Source organism: Lepisosteus oculatus, chromosome 23, assembly GCF_040954835.1.
Source record: "Lepisosteus oculatus isolate fLepOcu1 chromosome 23, fLepOcu1.hap2, whole genome shotgun sequence".
NCBI classification, from domain to species: Eukaryota; Metazoa; Chordata; class Actinopteri; order Semionotiformes; family Lepisosteidae; genus Lepisosteus; species Lepisosteus oculatus.
Window position 1 is genome coordinate 14,514,836 of NC_090718.1, and position 21,369 is coordinate 14,536,204.

At 39.3% G+C, this 21,369-nt stretch overlaps 1 protein-coding gene across 4 annotated transcripts in view; it reads left to right on the forward strand.

The window, feature by feature from the left end:
* The window catches only part of grik4 (glutamate receptor, ionotropic, kainate 4), a 312,974-nt gene that overhangs the window by 107,308 nt on the left and 184,297 nt on the right, over positions 1-21,369 (forward strand). For all 4 annotated transcript variants that reach the window (XM_069182439.1, XM_069182438.1, XM_069182440.1 and 1 more), the window contains one exon: positions 3,829-3,967. The gene's annotated coding sequence lies outside the window, so the exon portion shown is untranslated. The remainder of the gene's footprint in view (positions 1-3,828; positions 3,968-21,369) is intronic.

Sequence of the window (21,369 nt, forward strand, 5' to 3'; positions counted from 1 at the left end):
AATCCTTAAAACATTGGGATTAAAAAAAATTAAGTTCTGAAAGAGAAAAGGAGGCAGACTTAGTTTATTTTTTAATAATGTCAGGAAAACTTAACTTTGTTATGGCTCCTGTACTGTTACTATAATTACTTAAACAGTATCTGAAAATGACATTTCTCCCTGTGGACCTGTACACAGGCGATTACTTTAATTTAGAATCTTTAAGATGCTCAAGTGAATTGCCATTTAGAGCTTTCATCTTTTTCATAGTTGTATATTTTATCGCAGATATTCAACATACGTACACTCCAACTCCTCCCTCTGCTTAAAGGCAGAGATATTGCTGTACAGTGACACCGACTACTACTGTGGCTCAGTCTCTCTCTCTCTCTCTCTCCTGTGGGACCACTGCTGATTTACGGGACAGCTCAACACTAATTGAGTGATTTGTATTAATGTCACGTTCGGCAGGAGCACTGGAGGAAGTGCAGTTACCCTTTCACTAGTGGAAATGCCTAAATGAGACTGTTCTGTCCTGCAAAGATCTGGCCTCACTTCCTAAAGCACTTTTCATGTGTAAGTGATCAGTTCCCAACTGTGATGGGACTGAAAATAAATTCTTTCAAGCTACTGTCCCTTTGCTAATCATATTCTGTGGATGGAATGGTTTTATTGTTTTTTTTATTTTTCCCTTGTCACCTGTCTTGCTGTCTTTTTTGTCATACTTGCACCTGTATAAGCTGTTTTTAATCTAAAAAGGTATTTACTTCATATAAGAACAGAAGCTTATGAATATTCAGTGTGCCAAGACATACAGTAAGTTACAATGTATTTGTCTGCACTCGGAATAATATAGCAATTTAAAATACAAACCCTAAAAGTGCAGCTGGACCCTAGGCTGTACCCCTGCTGTTCTGAGATGGATAGTGTTTATAGGTATTATACACTTAGTACATTGCACTGTAGACCTTAAGCACTGAACAGTCTTAGCTCACCTGATTGGACTCCAGCTGCTTTTTGTAGTCCAGCTGTGCCCAGCCTTCTGACTTTAGGACCTAAGTCTTGAACATGTATGAGTTTCACTGGGGGGAGGGAGAACTTAAAATGTTATCTGTCTGTAGCCTATGATTTAGCATCGGTACCTCTATTTGTACTTTAGTTCTTAATTTTAAATGATTCTGATAGCTGTAACCAGTTGGCCTGAAGTCAGAATTTCAATGATGTTACTGGTCTCTGGTTTGTTTGTTTGTTTATTGGCTCTTTCCAGTAAATTAGTATGCTTCTTCTATGTGGGTCATGCCTGACAGCAAATGATATTCTTGTATAACTTGAGGGGTAGCCGTAGGGGCTGAATTTGAGGTTACAGCAGAATTGGCAAAAAACAGTATTGTTAGAGATTCCGCTATTGCTCTGCTTGATTTTACTATCCGTTTGCATGGAAAATGTACTGGGGTGCTGGTCCAAAATTCCGTATTTCAGAGAAATACAGATCGAGGAGTATGTGTTAAAAATTAGTTTTTCTTGTACATTACAGACTTTGTGAATTCCTTAAGGTATGAAGGCCTGATGAAACATCAATCAGAAGTTTCAACACTACTACTGTTAATGGCATTTTAATTAAACTTTGTTTTTTCTCCTGCATTTGTGCTATATTAAGATATCCTGCATGATGTACTGTATGGAAAAAAGCCCTTTCAGTATGGGTACTTATGGTAAAAAGTAGAGAAACTTCAGTAAGCGTTTGTAGCTCAAAAATAGGATAAATAGTAACAAATGAGCAAATTCCAGCTGTCGGAGTTGCAGGGTTTAAAGAGTCTTTTATTTGAGGTCAGGTCTTGTAACACAAGCCAGGGAGCTGAAAAAGTACCACCAATCTGTGCCGTGTGTGTGGTTCTGTGGTAAGAGCTTAGTCTTCACCCTATTCAGCTTTTGCCTAGTCAGATGTAAAAGAACACATGATTGTGCACTGCTGGTATGATTAAAGAACCACTCTACTCTTCGCTTGTCAAAGGTAGGATTGTGTGGATTACTTATTGTATACAAATATGCCTAAATTTCCTTTCTGAATTTGAGCCACGACTCATTGGGCCAGAGTTTATCCTTGTGAACGTGGTGCCAGATTTAAACATTGGGTGAAGTGGAACAATTGGGTTAACTTACTCAAGGTACAGAGCAGTGTCTGCAACGGGGACCTGAACCCACAACCACCAGTTTTGAGATGAGACTTACGCATTATACTGTTTTTTTTAAGTAGTTCAGGTAGTTGACACCTGAAGAAGGCTCCACGGACGAAACGTTGTGTTCTCTTCATTCTTTTTTTCAGCATGGAATAAACCCATTACTTGTTCCTTTTTGGTTTTTTAAGCCTAAACTAAGAGCATTAGTTTGTCTCTTTACTGTTTTTCATCCATTCTGTGTCTTATTTACGAGATGTATTATCAGGTTATCACCAATGCCAACAGTGTAAGAGAGTTTGTGTTTTTTTTGGAACGTGAACAAAAAAGGTTGAACAATTTTCTTAAAATAAAAGCACGTTGGTATTTGAAGTCTTGATTTGATTGATTTAATGACCCAGGTGACTTTCAAAGGTGAATGTGTTGTGAAGGTGAAGGCAGTGACTGGTTTGGCTCTTTATTTGCTGTTTTGAATCCTGGGCTTCTTACTGTATTTCTGTTATCTTCTGTGGATCCCTGCCAACCGGTTCTTCATTCTGTAGCAGCACTTCTCCCTCCTTTCACGTCCCTCTCATCCGATATTTCTGCTCCCTTTCCTTTGCAAGACACACAAACCTGCTCGCGCGCACACCCACACATCCAGCCGGAGGCTAAATTTGGTCCCTCTTTTCCTGTGATGATCTCTTTTAGCTTCCAAAAGAGAAATGCCATGACACCGCAAGGTGATGGACTCTTTATTTATTAATTTACTTTGTGTCGTCTCTCCAGTGCCAAACACACTACTCTTTCAGCCTGAAAATAAATGGGTACCCTGTGAACTCACTGCAGCTCTTCCAACTCTTGTTACAGAAAACAAAAAGATGGAATTTATTCAGGTTTTCAGATTTGCAGTGGTTGTGTCTTTTGGCAAGTTTCAGCTATTGTTCTGCATTGATGAGGATTTTTCAGATAAGCAGAAGGGTTTACTGGATTTTGCTCTGGTACTCTGAGTAAAATTCGTAATTTTCAGAGTAAAACGGAGTACAATTCAAGCTATAAAGAAATAGCTGATTCAGCTGTTGAATTGATTTTTCACTTTTTGGAAGTGACGTCTTGGATCCACAAGGCAAAACAGATATGAAAAAATTGCATAATCAAGTTGTTTTATCCATGGTGAAATATAATTTGTGTTAGTGATAGATGTGTCAGGTAGCTTTTTGGGTGATAAGGTTTCATACACAGCTTAAAATTTGATTTGGTTAACTCGCAGGCATCTGATATGCAGGATTCAGCCTGAAACCTGTACCACATGTGAATTGATTTCAGCTGTTTACAATCAGTCCCCAGAGTAGAAGTAGTGCAGTCACTTGCAGTTTGATACAATTGGACACAGTCACGCCCTGTGAAGGTCAATGATTGAATATCAGAGAAAATTACTGGACACACCTGAGGTGTGCTTGTTTGCAGGGTTAATAGAGGAAGCTGTGAAGGTGTCAGCTGCAGTGATGTGCTGACCTGTGGCCAACAGCATTGTTCAAAACAAATCTTGATTTTTTTTCATTTTTTTTCTATAATAGTTTTCTTTTCACGTGTCTGGTCTGCAAGCTATCCTGTTATGCCTTGAAAAAACATATAGTAGATCTGTAAGAGTGTATGTCCAAGTACATCCAACAGCAACCTTTGGTCTGTCTTACAGATTGCCTGAGCTGGAGCCCAGCACTCTGACTTGAGGGGACTCTGTGTGATGCAGGAAACTAAGAAGCTTTGCGGACACCCGGAAACTATGTTCCTGTGCTTGGAGATGGATTAGAAACCCTTGTCTCCAGAGGTCAAAGGTACGTACAGTACAAGTAAACATGTTTTGCATTGAGTGATCTCCAGTATTTGGAGGAATTTCTGTTGGTTACAGAATTGTGTTTTGTCTAGATTGACTGCCACAAATATTATGAAATTAATTACTAATAGGCGTCAATGCTTTTTAATACTATATGTAATCTTTATTTTATATGTATAATCACTAAATGTTTTTCTGAATTACATCTTGCTTGGTAGTTATTAATGAAGTGTATCAATTATTTTGTGTGACAGTTTTGTAATCTGTGTGAGCTAAAAAACTGCAATAGCTTTGATAAAGGAGAATAGCTGAATCTTGAAAATGATGTCATTGGCAGAGAACAACAGGAGAACACAAAGTTTTGTATGCATGAAATTATTCTGAGCTGCGCAAGTCCAGTTTAGCAAGTATTCTGTGTTAATTTGTCTTCTCATCATTTTTTAATGTTTCATTTGATTTAGCCTCTTGTTGTCAAAATAAATCTTACGTTTTTTGCTAACTTGTCGAATGGCAAAATGTGGCAGTACCCAAACGTTTGTGAATCCATCTTCTCCTTCTCCTGCACTGTCTGTGTCCCCTCATTGTTTCCTCCTTCTCGTTATCCACCTTCTTATTCTGTAACATTTTGGTGACTGCAGTTACCTTGCACTTCATTTGAAAGAGCAGAACTGAACATTTTGTCTGTAGGTTTGCATTGGTAAGCAGGAATGTGATTTAGAAAGGTAATCTTTACCTTTACATTATTCTTCTCCTCACATAACGGACCAAGCTTTATTGTGGAAGGCAGTGGTTATTCAAGGAGGCTTTGTTAAAATAAAGGGTGTTGGTGTTTAAAAAAAAATACTCCGAATAGATAAGTTGTAAGGTCGAGTCCAACACATTATATCTTTACTCTCTGGAGAAGCCATATCACTTGGAATTATTCTGAAGGTACTTGCTAGTGATGCCGAACTTTTGAACCACTGAGTTAATTGCTGGTAATTGCAGATTAATCCTTATAAATGAGTGTTTTCCTTTGCCAGAAAGCATCTACAGTATTGAATTAGAGGACGAGGCAGGGAGCATGGGGAGTTTGTGTTCTTTTTATGTTTGTTGTTGATGAAGGTGTTGTAAATTGACATGGACAACACACGTAGGCTTTACCTTCCTAGACCCCTCACCCCCCGCCTTACAAACACTACCAGGATGGGTGTCGTTTTTCAATACGAGATCTCTTTTTGAAGCATTCTCCGATAGCTATGTTTAGGGAGAGTTCATTCCTACTTTTTCTTTTTCACATCAAACTTTTTTTTAAAATATAGAACCATTTCAAGTAGTGAGTGAGAAATATCCCTTTACAATCCCAAAATTAAAACAGATAGATTTTCCCATTGTGTGGGAAATTTCCAGGGGTATAATCAGTGGGCTCCATCTCGCCCCATCTCTTGGACTCTGGCCATCCATCCCTTTTTAAAGTTAGTTTTGCAGGCCTCGGAAGAGGATGGAAGATGTTTTTCTGTGTTTGCTCATCCTCCATGCCAGACACTGATTGATTCAGTGTAAATATTTGTATTTCAGGTGGGGAGCTGCGTCGGCATGCGTAGGCTGCAAAGGAACAAGTAATAGGTTTATTCCATGCTAAAAAAAAGAAGAAAGAGAACACAACGTTTCGGCCGTGGAGCCTTCTTCAGGTGGCTCCACACCTGAAGGCACACCTGAAGAAGGCTCCACGGCCGAAACGTTGTGTTCTCTTTCTTCTTTTTTTCAGCATGGAATAAACCTATTAAATATTTGTATTGTCTGTTTTATTGAAGACCAGCTATTTCCAGATGTGGATCTAGGATGTGATGGACAATTTCAAGCTCCCACTTCACTCATACACTTCTTTCAGTCCTGTCCCAGACCTCACTTCTGAACTTCTATATTTGAATATCTTGCTCTGTAGTAACATGAACTAACATTGAACCCTCCTCAATAGCAATGTTGGTTTTGTGCCCAGCGCTGTTCCTCTGACCAAACAGCACATGGATTCCCTGGCTTCTCCAACTTTGTTTGCCAGATGGCTAATTTTGTTTAGCTGGAGGCAGGCTTCGTTGCACAGAGTGAGGGATACAATTCATTTCCCCAAACTGGGGAAAAAAATCAACTTTGCAGCTTGAGCTTGTAAAGGTAATTTTTTCTTCAAGGTGCCAGTTCTTTCTGCATTTTTAAAAATCTGCATCACCATCCATGCACCATTAACTTTATTGCTAGTCTATTCTCCATAATTTTATCATTTATTTTACCGATTTGTTATTGTTTTATTATTTGTTTTGTTTTACATGTTTATAATTAGGTAAACCTTCATTGAGATTTTCGCTGTTTATTTTTACTTAAAGTTACTGTATTTGGTCAAGCTCTGACTCCCCCACGGACTCTGTGTTGGGGAAAAAAGTGGTTAGAAAATTGATGGATGGTTTTTGGTAGTTATTAAAACAGAACCTTTCCACATTTAAATTGGACAGAATGGTTATACAAGTGTTCCTTTGTGAAAATGCTGAAAATAATATGGGTTCTGTCACAGTGTGGTGAATCCCTCTATTTACTGTACAATCTATCTCTTTAGTCTTAAACACTCTTTCCCATCTTTGTGTACATCGGTAATGGCTGTAGGTGTTGGATTTTGATGGCAGCAACTCTGAGAGGTCACAATGTCAGTGCTTGTTTCTCCTTGCATTTTAATTCTAATGCTGAGATAGAACTAAAATGAATCCATGTCTTGTCTCCAATTTGACCTGTCTGGGGATTTTTGGCTGTGCATATCATGAGGACTTACCTTATTTCAGGAGATTGTTGGATTAATGATTAACAGCGGAGAGGAAGGCAAAACTGTTGGCTCTCAAATTGTTTGAGATTGTTCTCGCACACAAACAAACGTACACACTCATATACACTATCCTAGGCATCTTGGATCTGTTCCATTGATCACACTCTTCAGCAGTTCTGGGACTGGACACAGATAAGTTTCCACTGTCTGTAATCTTTATTTTCCAGAAATAGCACAGCTCCAGACCCTCACTGTTATGCTGTCTTGGCAACATAAATCCTGATTTGAGTTAGAGAAAGGAACAATTTCTAAGCTGCTTATTTCTATTTGAAGAGAAAAAAAACTGTGTTCACTGGGGCACATTTTTCTACCATCTGAACATATGTATAAGTTTGACAAACTATCGCAGCACAGTTGTTGGTACAGTTCTCATTCATTACATTTCTAGTTTCAAAAGCAACTAGAATGGTTGTGAAATTCGTATATACCCTTTCCGACTGTACAAAAGCAGTCCAGATGTTAGTGTATTAAATTAAAATGCATGGGTGCACTGCTCCGATCCTTCTGTGGTCACTGATAATTTTGTTTCAAAAGCAATTACAGAAAGTATGCGGACGTCATAAAGCAGAATGAATTTACCTAGTTAATTAATCCAGAAATGGGACTCTTTGAAGAGGTCAGATGCCCTCCAAACAAAGTCTCTAGAGTGAGAATGGTTAACAGCATGAAAAGATTAAGTCAGTAAGGTCAAGGACAGTTCTGTAATGCTTCCTAAGTGGGACTGTATTAATATCACAAGCCTTTTATTACTGTATGTACATCTCTCGTATGATACTTTTTTGCATTGACTGGCTGTTGCTGCAGTGTGTGATGTGCACTTTTTTGAGGTCTGGAGGCTATTCAGTTGAGAGAATTAAATCTGAAGTGCTGAACTCTCAGACCAGGCATCTCTCACTCTCAGGAATGCATCAAGATCACACATTCCAGCAACTTTCTTTTTCAAAGGCTAGACAGATTTGTTTAGGGTGGATAAAAATCCCCTTGTGATTTAAACTTCACAGCGTGGGTCTATGTTGATGTTATCTTAAGAAGTTTTAACCTTTTCAGGACCACTGAGATACTTATAAAAATCATAACTATATGTGAAGTCAGTCAGTACAGGTTTGTACTGTTTTACATGTTTTATGGCTTGATAGTATTTAAGATAACTGCTTTTTTATTTTAATCGTGAAACCGAAGGATCTTTGACAAGCTGGAACTACTGTCCCAGCACAAGTCTTGTCAAGGCCACTATTGTCGAGGGCTGTATCCATGAGCTAGTGCCATGTTCCTCATTAAATGTTTGATTCTCAATATCTATGTTTGATCATTGATTATTTAAGTAGTTGTTACAATATTTGACTTCCCAGTAGCAAGGATGTCCAGCTGGCTAGACCTATTAGTGGGATGTAAGATGTAGGTCTAGAAGGGGGGAAATGCTTTAAACTTTTGATACTACATTGAAGTTTGAATTGCCTGAGGTGTGGATCCAAGTTGTACAATAAAGGAGGACTTGGGTAATATTCTATATGTAAGCCCAATTTTGCAAAGCCGGAGATCCACTCTGTTGTTTACAAATCCTCTCTCCATTTTGGACAGATTCCTAGTGAAAGCTGCATCATCTGTCAATGTGCAATCTCACCCAGCACTCAGGTACAATTTTATGTCTATTGAGACCTAGTGGCTTTGTTTTTAGTGAGGCACATTTGTTTTCTTTTACAAGAAGCTTTTTTTTAAAAAAAATCTGTTGTTCTCTACACTTTCAGATTCTGTCTCTGTCTTAAAATCAAATTAGTTCTGTTTTTTGTTCAGCCAGTTAACAGATGCTTGTATGCAGGTGAGGTGTTACCGTTTGTGAAATAATCTGCAGAAAGACTCCCCTACTTACTGCAGGTCAGTAGCGTTTGCTCAAAACAAGGCTTCAGCGCTGTTCAAAATAAGTTATGGCCTGTTTATAAATCATGCCCCTGGAGCACCGGGGGACAGGAGGGAGGTGTGAAACAGAAATGGTCTCTGAAAAGAAAATCAGATCACCATTTCTGGCATGCAGAAGGGCATGTAAGAATATTCTTTTCTGTTTGAAGAAGAAAGCCTTAAACCGACACTTCATCTCTTGTATATTTTCATTTTTAAATGAATGGAACACGATACTCCATTTGTGCCAGTCTTCTCCTACCCACCATCTTAGCATTTGAGTTTCTTAAAATGCTCTATATCTTTTTGTATATTCTTTCTAATATCTACTGTATCTGAAGTGAAATGCCTTTCTTCTCTGGGAGGAGTGTGATGTTTAAAGATAGTGTCTTGAGTCTCTCTGTTTCTGTTCTGCCAGTTCAGGTCAGAATTCCAAGAGCTCTCTGCTGTTCAGCACAGTGGGATATTTCCATCATCCTAGCCTGGATCAAGGCTCGACTCCAAAGATTCTTTACTTGCTTCTAAATTTCCTTTGATTTTGTTACTCAGTAAATGTTGTTAAACACAAAATGTGGGCACTCCCTAACTGTAAATTTCAGTAAATGATGTTAAACACAAAATGTGAACACTCCCTACCTAATGTTATTTGAAGTTTAAAAAACAGGTTGCTTGAAATAATCCCCATATTTATGGTTTGACAGATGGGTCTTTATCAGCTGTTCTGGTGGCTGATCTAAGTTGAAAGAGGGTCAACTTGGATTAGAGAAGCTAATTAAATGTCCTGCTTACAAGTGAAGCTCTGTTCATTTATCTTTCCATGGCAGTGTCTGAATGAGATAATGTCTTTTGAATAAAGAAAGCCTTAAGTATGGCTTCTCAATTGAACAGCATTAGATAGCTAAAATGTTTTTACTTTATTCATATTCATCATATCATTTTTAGAAAGGTGGAAAGAAGCAGAGTAGAGCAATAAGAGCAGCCATCTAATGGCCTTGATGCCCTGTTGTCCCAAATCTGTGGTCTGTGAACTGTGCAAATGGATCTCACCCTTGCTGCTCCATTGAAAATAAGTTTAAAAAGGAATTTTCTCATGCTGGTCAGGACTGCTCTGCAATGATAATTCCCTTCATGTAGTCATGTTGCCAAATGGAATCAGCAGAATGTTTGAGCAGCTCAACAGCTGCACTCTGCCTTTGTCCTTGTCAGTATGTCTCTCTGTTGAGGACCTGCACAGTCTCACTGCCTGTGGTATTGCTGTTCTCTCACCCTGAAAACTGCAAACAGGTTTTTGCATTTTCGTCTCCTATTAATGATCATTTCAGAGGGCCCTTGGTATAATTCCTTACACTTATATAGTGCTTTTCTGGACTCAGCTCCACTCAAAGCATTTTACAGGTGATGGTGGGTCCCCTCTACCACCACCAGTGCGCAACCTCACAATTTTTGATGACCACAGACAGTCAGGACCTCAGTTTTACATCTCATCCTAAGAATGGTGTCTTTTAACAGTTTGGTGTCCCTGTCACTATACTGGGGCATTAGGATCCACATGGACTATAGGGTGAGCACCCCCTAGTGGCCCCACTAACACCCCTTCCAGCAGCAACCTTAGTTTTTCCTAGGAGGTCTCCCATCCAGGTATTGGCCAGGCTCACACCTGCTGAGCTTCAGTGGGTTGTCACTGCTTTGAAATTAACAGGAATTATTTTTGTGTATTCTTCTGTCTGCAATTTAAAAAATTATTTACCAACTCTGGGTGTAATTAAATCCAAGGAAGAGTGACAGAAGACAATACTGAGGCAACTGAGTATAGATCTCTTAATGAAATGCACCTAGCGTGTGTTGAAACTATTAACTTGGTGAGAGTGATAGGTGATGGATGAAGGCAATCTACCTGCCTTGTTACTTCTGGACAGATCGTGGGGTTTGTTCTTTTCTCTAAAAAAGTCAAGTCTTCCTGATCTTAAATGACCTATGAAAAACTTTTTTCCTGCATTGCATTTTAGGGGCAAAACCATTGATTTTCAGGCCCCAAGCATCTCACACCAGAATCTCTGGGATGTTAAGTCAGGGCTAAGTGGTGCTTGTAGGACTTCTGTATGACATAAGCATCATATTGTCTACTTCAATGTGTTTTTCTATGAGATATAATATTGAATTTGTTCCTTTTGACAATTGCATAATTAACTAATGTAAAATTAGCTTTTTTTATTTATGTATCTTTAACTATAATTTTGAGTCCTATACATGGGCAAATTTCCTTGAGGTAGTTTTTCAAAATGGCATCTTTATTCCTAAAATCACTAATTAAGGCTTTTTCAATGTTCCTTAATTATCTAAGGGAAATACAACAAGCTTTTGTAATTGTTTTCAAAATCTATACAGCAAAGGAATAAATTACATTTAATCTTACTAACAACTGTACTGTATTTGCACCTGATAGTAAGAGACATAGATGGATTGGGGTTGTATAAATTATATTCTTCCACAATACATTATATGTAGGTGGATAAAAGTGAAGCACATTAATACGGCAGTTAATATTCGTGCTGTAATTCTTTCATTTGTCTTTAGAACAGGGTGACTACCTGGGATTCTCAGTATTTCAGAGTTCCCAGAAACAAAGGCACCCTTTTCAGCAGTATTGCACTGGATCTATTTGTCTGCAGTTCTACTTTCAGTATTTGTAATATCATTATTTAAAATGATTAGAGACTTAAGTTTAACTTTGCACATCATATTAGGAATCCTTATTGTGAAGAATTTCTTGAAAGAGTCATTTAGCCAGAATGTTGAATACCCCTACTGTTGGGGCCCAGGACAACAGTGCCCTCTGGCTGAGTTTTGGTAAGTCTCCTACTGCCCCTCCATTAGCTTTATCAGCACGTCCAGAGGCTCTCCGACACTGCAAACAAATGTGCTGGCAGAGGCTGATTAGTTCTGGAACCAAAACTCTGCAATTATTTATTTAAGATGGTTGGTGCAGGGATCTGTAGCTTTGCTGTTCAGAACTGGGGCAGGCAATCCAGAAACCTGTGTTTCCCTCGAGCCAGATATCTCATATCGAGAACAAAGCCAGGCTGATTTCAAGTGGTCATTAGTGATGCCAAATGCCTCCTCTTGCCTACATCATCACAAAAGAAACTGAAAGATTTATTACACAGATTAAGACAGTCTATCAGATATGAAATCTATTTTTGCTTCTCGTTTTCATGGCGTTCATTTTCTGTTTTTTTTTTTCAGTAATAGCTCTGTGGCTTGATAACCTTAAGAGGCAATTTTGGGAATTCTTCACATAAGCTGATGGTACTTGATGATGGACAAGAAGAAAATCACACAGCCAAGAGACACAGATCATTTCACAGTTGTTTTTGAGTCTTCCACTGCTTGGGGATAGTAACAAGATCGTTCTTGAAGATCAGTAACTTTTCTTTTTCTACTGTAGTGCATGTTTAATGCATGCTTTAATCACCTAAACAAGCTTTGTCAAGTTGGATGGAGGAACAATTTAACCAAATACATGGTCTCTGGTTAGTTTTCACATTTAAACTTCAAAAATTATCTTTAAATGATGGAAGGAGTAAATAAAGCTCTAAGTAGCTGTCATTTGGCCATGTTTACTTTTGAGGTTGATCAATTCGCTTCCACACTGAGCTGTACCTACATATTAAGAAGGGGGCTGTTGTAATTTCAGGACAGAGATTATCTGTGATGGAGCGAGTCATTATTCAGTAGTTCTTAACAGAACTACTGCCTTAATCTCCCTGGCTTCATTTCCACCTTGAGTAATTACTTTTGCCTTACAAAACTTCAAGACCCTTCTTCTCACAGACATTTTTGAAGAAAAAATATGGCCCTCAAAACAGATTTATTCTTGCCCAGAGGAGGAGTTGGCACATACAGCCCTTAGCCCTTTGAGGAGCTTTCAAGAAACAAAAGCAGATATTCAAGCAGGTACTGTACTTGCATGTCAATGACCGCAAGACCCCCACCACCCACTACAGTGGGTTTATTACAGTATATTGTATATCACCTGAAGTCAAACAGGGGGTCTGAAGCATGGGCATCCACTGGACAGGTCTTACTCTCTTTAGATCTTTTGTAATGTAAGGATAAGTGGTGGGATACTGAATCTCAAATTGTTTCAGACACAGCTTAAGCACAGTGGAAGTGGGGAAAAATTCCATAATCAATTGGACAAACTATCCTAGCAGGCATTTTTCTTCATTTAACATGGAAATTTAAATTCATTTTTCAGGTGACTTTTTTGCTGCCAGTCTGCTTTTGTTCTGCTGTGCCATTGTCTATTAAAATGTTGTGAAGTCCTGTGCTAAAATTGCTTTTCACCAAGAAAGATGTATCAAGATAATGTTCTGACACATTAATTATAGTTCTAATTGATCGCTGTAGCTCCTGGTGTATTCTTGTATGTATTCCATTAATGTCGGCTTTTCTTTTCAAATATAAAAGCATTACAGAAGAGATTTCAGGTTACTGATTTGTAGTGATGTGCAGGTCGGCTTCTTTTTAACCTGCACCCGTCCTGATTTAAAATGATAAACGTATTGACCCAAACCCACTCCATTACAAATTACACGGAACAGTATTCAAACTGAGTGATGCCAGTTTATAGTGCCTTAACGAAAAAAAGGTCTAAATTAAGCAGGACTAGGTTTGCCTTTACTTGTTTTAGCCTTGCTTTCACTAGGCTAAAGAGCTTCGGTACACTTACAGTAACGTGTGTATTTGACAGCACTGTGGAGAAATAAAATTGAGTCCACTGTACCAGGATTCATTCAGTTACGTCTTGATTCTATAACACGACCTGTTTTGCTGAAATTGCGCTCGTTGCTAACACTTGTTGTGGGGATGCAAAAAAATCTTCGCAAGCTTGTAGAGGCAAGGGAAACTGCTTTCCTGCTTCTCCCAAAAAGCAAGAAGATTATCCTCCGCACAGTCCTTGAAGGAAAAATGTGTCTTAGCGTAGTGCTAAATTTCGTCCTTGCTTGTGTCCTTGATATCATCCTCCCACTCAGTGAACTCCATTCTTCTTTTCACACCAGTCTCACAGTTAACTGCAATGTAAATGAACTAGGCTTGAAAATTAAGGCTGTTGTCTTAAAGATGCTGGCGTGAATGAATGAATGGCCTACCTTGATTAATGTTGTCTGGCCTAGAGCTGGAATCCCCATCAGTCTCACATGAAAGATTCACTTTCCTCACTTGATCGTACACAGTCACTCTCTCGTCATGTGGCATCTTTAGGGCCTTGAATCTTGGACACAAGAATGTTGCAATCTTGTGTGTGCTGATGAGGAGGAGTTTTTCTTTGAGAAGTTGTAAAGCTCGTGCACGAATATGAGTCATGTATTCAGGATCTCCATAGCTTGATTTGCAGTGATTCTTCAGTTTGAAAAACCATAGTGGCACCAAATGAATGGTGGGATAAGATAAGATCACTTTATTAGCCATATACTGTACAATTTCTTGCATTAGGAATTTATTTTCGCAGACCCCCAGCGTGCTCTCCGAGACACACGGGCACACAGACGGGAAGAGTGAAGCTTGGGGTCAGAGCGCAGGGTCAGCCATTTGTACAGCGCCCCTGGAGCAGTTGGAGTTAAGGGCCTTGCTCAGGGGCCCTGCCGGCTGCAGAATTTGAAACAGCAGCCTTCCAGCAACAGGCGCAGATCTTTAGCCACAGCGCCACTGCTCTGCTGCAATCATTGCTGCTTTGCTGTTTCACTGAGTCTCACATTCTTGAACTAATGCATGTGGCAGACTTGCAACAATTCTGGATTTCTTCAAGTAGGCTACAAAGCTTTTACATTAGTCCAGCATTCCTTTCACATCTTGTCCCGAAAGGTGTTTTAAAGATTGTGTTGATGACGTGAGCGGTGCATGGGATCCACTTATAGTTTCATAGCACTGCTTTGATGTGTGGGCCTTGGTCGCTAACGAACACAATTTCGGTGAGACGGTCGATCGGAATTCTGAAGTCGTTCGGTTCCTGTCTTATTTGTTCATGGATGTTGTCTGCGGTGTTTTTCAAGCTTGCATCAAACTCAAGAGTAGACATGACACGACTCGTGGGTTTCCAATCTTCTGAAATAAAATGGCATGTCGGTATCATCCTCCTATCTGTAGTTACGGCAATGCCGGCATCTTCCGGTGCCTTATTCACAGACTCCACCAGTATTGCCTTCTGTTCTTTTGCCATTTGATTTGCTCTGTTATAGACTCTCTGACCGTGGGGTAGGACTGAATTATGTTCTACTGTATGTAACATGTAATGTTATGAGTACAGTAATATGTTATTGGGCTTGCTTTTGATGAGCGCTGACTTGCACCTGCCTTGCCACTGTGGCTGGAGCCTTGTTATGGCCATATTTGAGGTCCCTGTCTTGTGACTGTCATATCTGTAAAGTGCTTCACGATCTGTGCAGATCATATAACCTGTGCTTTTTTTCTTCTGTTGTGCTGACTAACTCGCCAAACTTCTCCCGCACCCGGCACTTTTGTCCCTCTTTCTTAGTTTCTGTCTCACTGTTCCGGAGTTATGTCCTGATGTGCTCTAACAAGGTTGCATTTATGCTTTTTCTCTTTGCAATACACTGTTGTCTGTTATGTTAAACTCCTGCTTTGTGTCATGAAACAACCACTTAGGGCTTACCTATAGTAAAACGTCAGTTTTAAACCTTAAAATCACTTTAATTTGAGATACAAATGATCAGTTTTCAGCATAATATGAAAGGTGAATGAATGTTTAAATGCATTACTTGGGGCAGGATAGGTTTTGCTGTTGTTTTGCTTGTGTGCCCTGAAAGAAGGCTTGTGAGAAACAGATTGCAGTTTTTGGGGGGGATCTTCTAGGACTCAAACTCTGGAAATTCTCTGAAGAGTTTTTTTTATCGAAGGGAGCACAAGGGATCCACAGATGTTCTCCGACATGCCCAAGGAGAGTTCACAGTGTGTGCAGGGCCAGCTGCTGATTGGGTCCCCAGCTCGCTTAAACACAGTAGCACCGTACCTCTCCTACCTGGATATCAGAGCCTCGCTAACTTCAGGATATGACTGAAATATCTAAGCAAATAGAGAGAAATGATCGGCTGAAATGTGCCCATGTTGGGCAATGATTTGTGCTGTGGATTCTCTTCATAGCTGCCCTGATTATAGTCTCTTATTACCTTTATATACTTTTAGTTGCTTTTTCTGTATCAAATAAATCACTCTAATAGCCACACTGGAGGCAGTGTGGTACCATTTCAATCTTATTTATGTCACAGCAAGTCACTTTCGTGAAAGAGAATTGCATATTAGGGAGTTTTCTGCCATACATATTATACACCAGGGCAGAGTTTCCCAGTCTATCAAAAATGCCATTCTCTTAATACATTTGGGAAACCCGTGTTTGAAGTAACTAAGCCTGCCCTTTTTATTTTAGTTTAAATATAATCCGAACCAAAACAGTTGCATAAGACAAGCAAAAGGCACACTGAATTGTGGAAGAATCAGATTTTTAAATTTTCAAAAGCTGAATCTGTGTGACATCTTCATAGTGCATGCTCCAGGATTTAAGGTCTTAAATGACTTCTTTTCCAGCACGGGTATCTGGAATGCTGTTTTTAAGGTATGCAGGTTATGCAGCGCATGAGTGAGGAAAAGCGGCTCTTGAAAGGGAAAGCTGCCTCAGACTGTCTCTTATGAGCACAGATCTGACAGTGATGAATAACTTCTAACTGTTTCACAGTGAGGCACGGTGAGGAAAAGACAGGGGCAACGTGACCAGAAATTGGCTTGAAACTTGGCTGGCAACAAAGAGTTTGAGGGCATGGCAACATGTCAAGTGCTGGTCTGTGTTTAATACATGTATCGGAATGAGCAAGTGAATTTATAAACCCTGTTGCTGAATTTTTATCTGATTACAAGGAAAGGCAGTTGAGTTTTGAGTGGCTTCTCAACCAGCTCTCCTTTTTGCTTGTGAATGATTATTCACTTCCTACATACAGACCTGCACAGGCAGTGACTTTGTGACATTTATCTTCTGAAATCTAAAAATCTGCAAGGCAACAGTGCTAGACCCTGCTCCACTCTGCCACCCACTCTGATACACTAAATTAGCTAAAAGTTTTAATCTTGGAAAGAGAAAACTATCAAAGTGAACAATTTGCAAGCATACACAGTTCTAAGAGTTCGTTGGGCTTCTGCAGAACTGGCAGTGAAACACAACCAGAACACGAGCAGAAGCTGTGCCAGCAGCCATATCACTCTGCAGCTCACAACAGGCAGCCCACTGAAACTAAACAGGTGTGAGCCTGGTCAGTACCTGGATGGGAGACTCCTGGGAAAAACTAAGGTTGCTGCTGGAAGGGGTGTTAGTGGGGCCAGTAGGGGGCACTCACCCTGCGGTCCATGTGGGTCCTAATGCCCCAGTATGGTGACGGGGACATTATACTGTAAAAAGGCGCCATCGTTCAGATGAGACGTTAAACCGAGGTCCTGACTCTCTGTGGTCATTAAAAATCCCAGGACGTTTCTCGAAAAGAGTAGGGGTGTAACACCGGCCTCCTGGCCAAATTTCCCATTGGCCCTTACCAATCATGGCCTCCTAATTATCCCCATCTATGAACTGGCTTCATTACTCTGCTCTCTTCCCCACTGAGAGCTGATGTGTGGTGAGCGTTCTGGCGCACTATGGCTGCCGTCGCATCATCCAGGTGGGGCTGCACACTGGTGGTGGAGGGGATCCCCATTACCTGTAAAGTGCTTTGAGTGGAGTGTCCAGAAAAGAGCTATATAAGTGTAAGCAATTGTTATTTATTATTAATACTTAATAATGGGCCTATGATTCTGAGTTGTTGTCCTAGGGTTAGGAAACTGGTTTTGTGAAGGTAATGTGATACACTTCATTAAACCCCAAGGGGGAAATTCAGTTGCCAATTCTAACACAGCTCATACAGAACATAAAGAACATAAAAACACTACACAGACAAGACAGTTATTTTAGAACAGTGTATCAGTGCATTGACACAATTGATCACACCACACGGTGCACAAGAATAGTAAAACACACAGTTGAAGGCCTTGTTGTCGACGCACACCTCCTGCTCTCTTGGCGCGTTGGCTCCGGCCCCTCGATCGCTGTCGATGTACTGTATTCACGCTCATCCAAAACATTTCAGAAAGTCCACCTCTACTGTACACACTGGTAATCATTATCTACATCTCCATGTGACTTCTGTTCTACTCCTGCTCTCAGTTTTGTGGTGAGTCTTTTTGACACGTGTTTTTGTATTCTTCTCATTCTCCAGTCTGCCGCAGAGACAAGTTCCTCTGTGAGATTAGGAATGTCACGGACGTTCAGGCAGCCTTGCGGGTCATTCTGTATATACCGCAGGGTTCGCAGTGACCAGAGGCTGCATTGTACACTGTTGGCACTCAGAAAGACGTTCGCAGGTCTTTACGAAGATACTCTTTGATGGAAGCTCAATGTCCGAATTCTAAAATTCTCTTCATTTATTATGTTATTTGTTTTGCTTTCTGCGCAGTTTTAATTGGTTTCTTTTAATGATGGAAAAACAGTTGTAGGAACTTTCATTATACAAGCACTTGATTACACTTTTTCAGATGATTTAACTTTTTTAATAAATGCCTTTTACAGGAGGTCTCTTATCTAGTGGAAATGCTTGAAGAAAATGTACTTTAATCAAGGAAATGTTCTACCTGATATACAACTTTGACTGTTTTTGCAATATTCTTTGCAGTTTTTTGCTTGAATTGATTTTATCATTAAATTTCTATATCTGGGCATTAAAAATGTTTGGGGCTTGGATGAACTAAGGTATTCATTTTTTAAAGCAATTTCTTTCTTTCCCCCCATAGTAGAAGCAGAACAGGTTTTCTGAGAGCCAGTGCTATCCCTTATTTCTGAAGAAGGTACTGAAGTGAGATGATTTTTTTTCTTAAAAAGTCTAGTCATGCTTGACATGAAGCCAGACCTGCTGATGTGAGTCTTTGTGGATCATTTTCAGTGCTGATAAACACTAAAGTGTGTCGCTATGCCATGGCTGTGCCAGATTGTAACATTATCTCCACACAGCGAAATGCAGGCTGTTGGGATACTCGTCAAGCTGAAAAATGTTCCCATGCATTGAATCTTGGGTGAGTGTCGTTGTCAGGCTGTACTAGTCTGAAAAGAGCAGTGCTTGTGTTTAACTGAAATGCAAACTTAGAGCGGAATCCACTCTTTAAAGTAATTGTGGTTACTTACAGTATGCCAACAATAGATTGAAATTGAAATAAATGAAATATCTTAGGTTGGCAGCATTGTACTGTACCACATTTTATTTTTATACTTGCACAAAAGCAAACATTTTTCTTTTAAAAATCTTTTTATAGACACATTTCATTTTAATAGTCCAGCAAGATTTTACTTTTAGCATGGTTAGGTCTGACCATAATTGAAATGTACAGGTTTAGAGCAGAATGTTCAGATATTACATCTTGTGGCTTTGAAAGGACAATTCCAATTTGAGAAGTGGATTTGAAAAACATTTTGTAATGAAGAAGTCTAACTTATAGTGAAGTTGATCTACAGTGCGTGGTGTCTTTCATGGAACATCATCTCAAGATCAAGATTGAAATTTTATTTACGATTGAAATGACACTTAAATAGATGTAGGACATACACTGTACGTGCTCTATTCCAGATATGTGGTCCTATTGAATTTACTGATCAGATGCTTCCAGTTGTCTACCTATCGTGTTTACAGTAATTCAAAGGCAATACAGGGATGAAAAAAAATTGCCTTTATAAAAAAAGATGTTCTGTAAAATACTTTATATATTAATTTTATTCAATGTCCATCCATCAATTTTCGAAATGCTTCATTTGTTGGGGTCATTGGGGAGCGGGGGCATTTATTTAAATATAGTTGTTTGGTCACATTTTCCATTTCTTTTTTTAATGATACTTTTAACAGCTCTGAAGACACTGTGAATCTATTGAGAACTCATAACAGTGCATTGTAACTAGGTTGTGCTTCCTTTTCTAAACAGGAAAGGGTTGGAAAACTGCTAAAACAAACTGCTGCTTTTCTGCCATTTCTTTTTTTTTTAATTGCACTGCTGCTCCCACTACTTGAGAGATTTATTCTGGCTTAAAGCCTGGTGAGGAGACTTTGCCCAATATGTGCAGACCTACTGCTACATCTGTCTCTGGGCTGCTGAACACCCGTCACTGCAGGAAAGCTATCAGAGCTACACATTAGCTGTGCTGTGGCCAGTGACATCAACATCAATCAAATACCGCGTGAGAGAGACAGCCTGTGTGCTGAACTGGTGTCACCGCACAACCAACCATGAAAAAAAGTTTTTTATTTTCCTTTTTTGGCTCCCCAATGTGTTCCATACTTTCTCTGTATTTCAGGTTTTTAGCTGTAAGTTAGTGTTTTCTATTTGTGTGCTTTTCCCCGAGTGTTTTTTTATTGCCTCTAAAGAAGAATAATGAAAATGATATTTCACTCTGCCTAGTTGAGGAACATTGTAGACAGTCCAGATGTGGATTCAGTACATAAAATTGTTTAGTTTCCGCTCGCGTTTTGTGTGATTACCCCGGGATGTACTGTACTTTTAGGCACTTGCTCTAAAGATATTACTCACAAAACGATTATTCCTTTCCCAAAGTTTTCCACCTGTGCTATAGCCTATAAAATAAAGAAAGCAAAAATCTTCAGTCTTCAAGTTTTCATTCAGCCTCTGCCAAATTAACTTATTACATCAGTCTGCTTCATCGGACCTTTTAATTGTTTTCTGTTCTCCTACGTTTTCAGAATTACGTTGGCTGAATTAAAGGTTTCAGTTCAGTCGTTGAGGGCCCAGCTGTAACGCAAAGCTTCACCTTCAGAAAACGCAAAACAGGATAAATTAAAATCAGATTGGACAGAAACATCGTAGAATGTTTTGTTTGCTTTTTATTTGTTTTGTCTTGGGTTTTTTTTCTTCTAACCTGAAAAGTCAGGCTATTTTGGATGCATCACAGCATGAGTTTACTCATGTGATTAATGAAAGCACTACAAACCTCTTTTTTTTTACTGAATTTCACTGGAAATAACCGACAGGCTCTTTGCTCTTTGCCATTGCAGTTATTCTGTTACCTTACTAAACACCTGGTTAAAATCTGGTAGGAAGTCTTGGAGCATTACTCAGGTTTTAGTAGAAAACAGCATCACTCAGCTGTCACTATTTACAACCCTGGCTGAATTTATTATGCAATTATTGTGTGTCAGAGTTGTCCTCTGTGTAGTTTTATAGCTCTTGAACCTGCAAGTTTTATTAATGTTTGAAATCCTGACATCTTGTTGTGGCAGAGTAAATTCAAGGGACCCACATGTCACACCTATAATGAGATAAGATGGGTGACTTGCTGTAAACCTGTGCCATAAGTGTGGTGTTGGTAATGCCCGGTCACCTAAAGCAATCCACTTTGTACAGAAGTATGAGACCAGATCACTACATGAACAATATATCTAGAAAAAGCTTGTTTATAATATAAACTGGGCATTGTAATTTAAATGTTATTAACTGGCTTGGTTTCTTAAAAATATGCTCACCCTTGTTTTGCAATAATTTGTTTTTTGTTAGAATTTTAGGAAATTTAAGTCAGA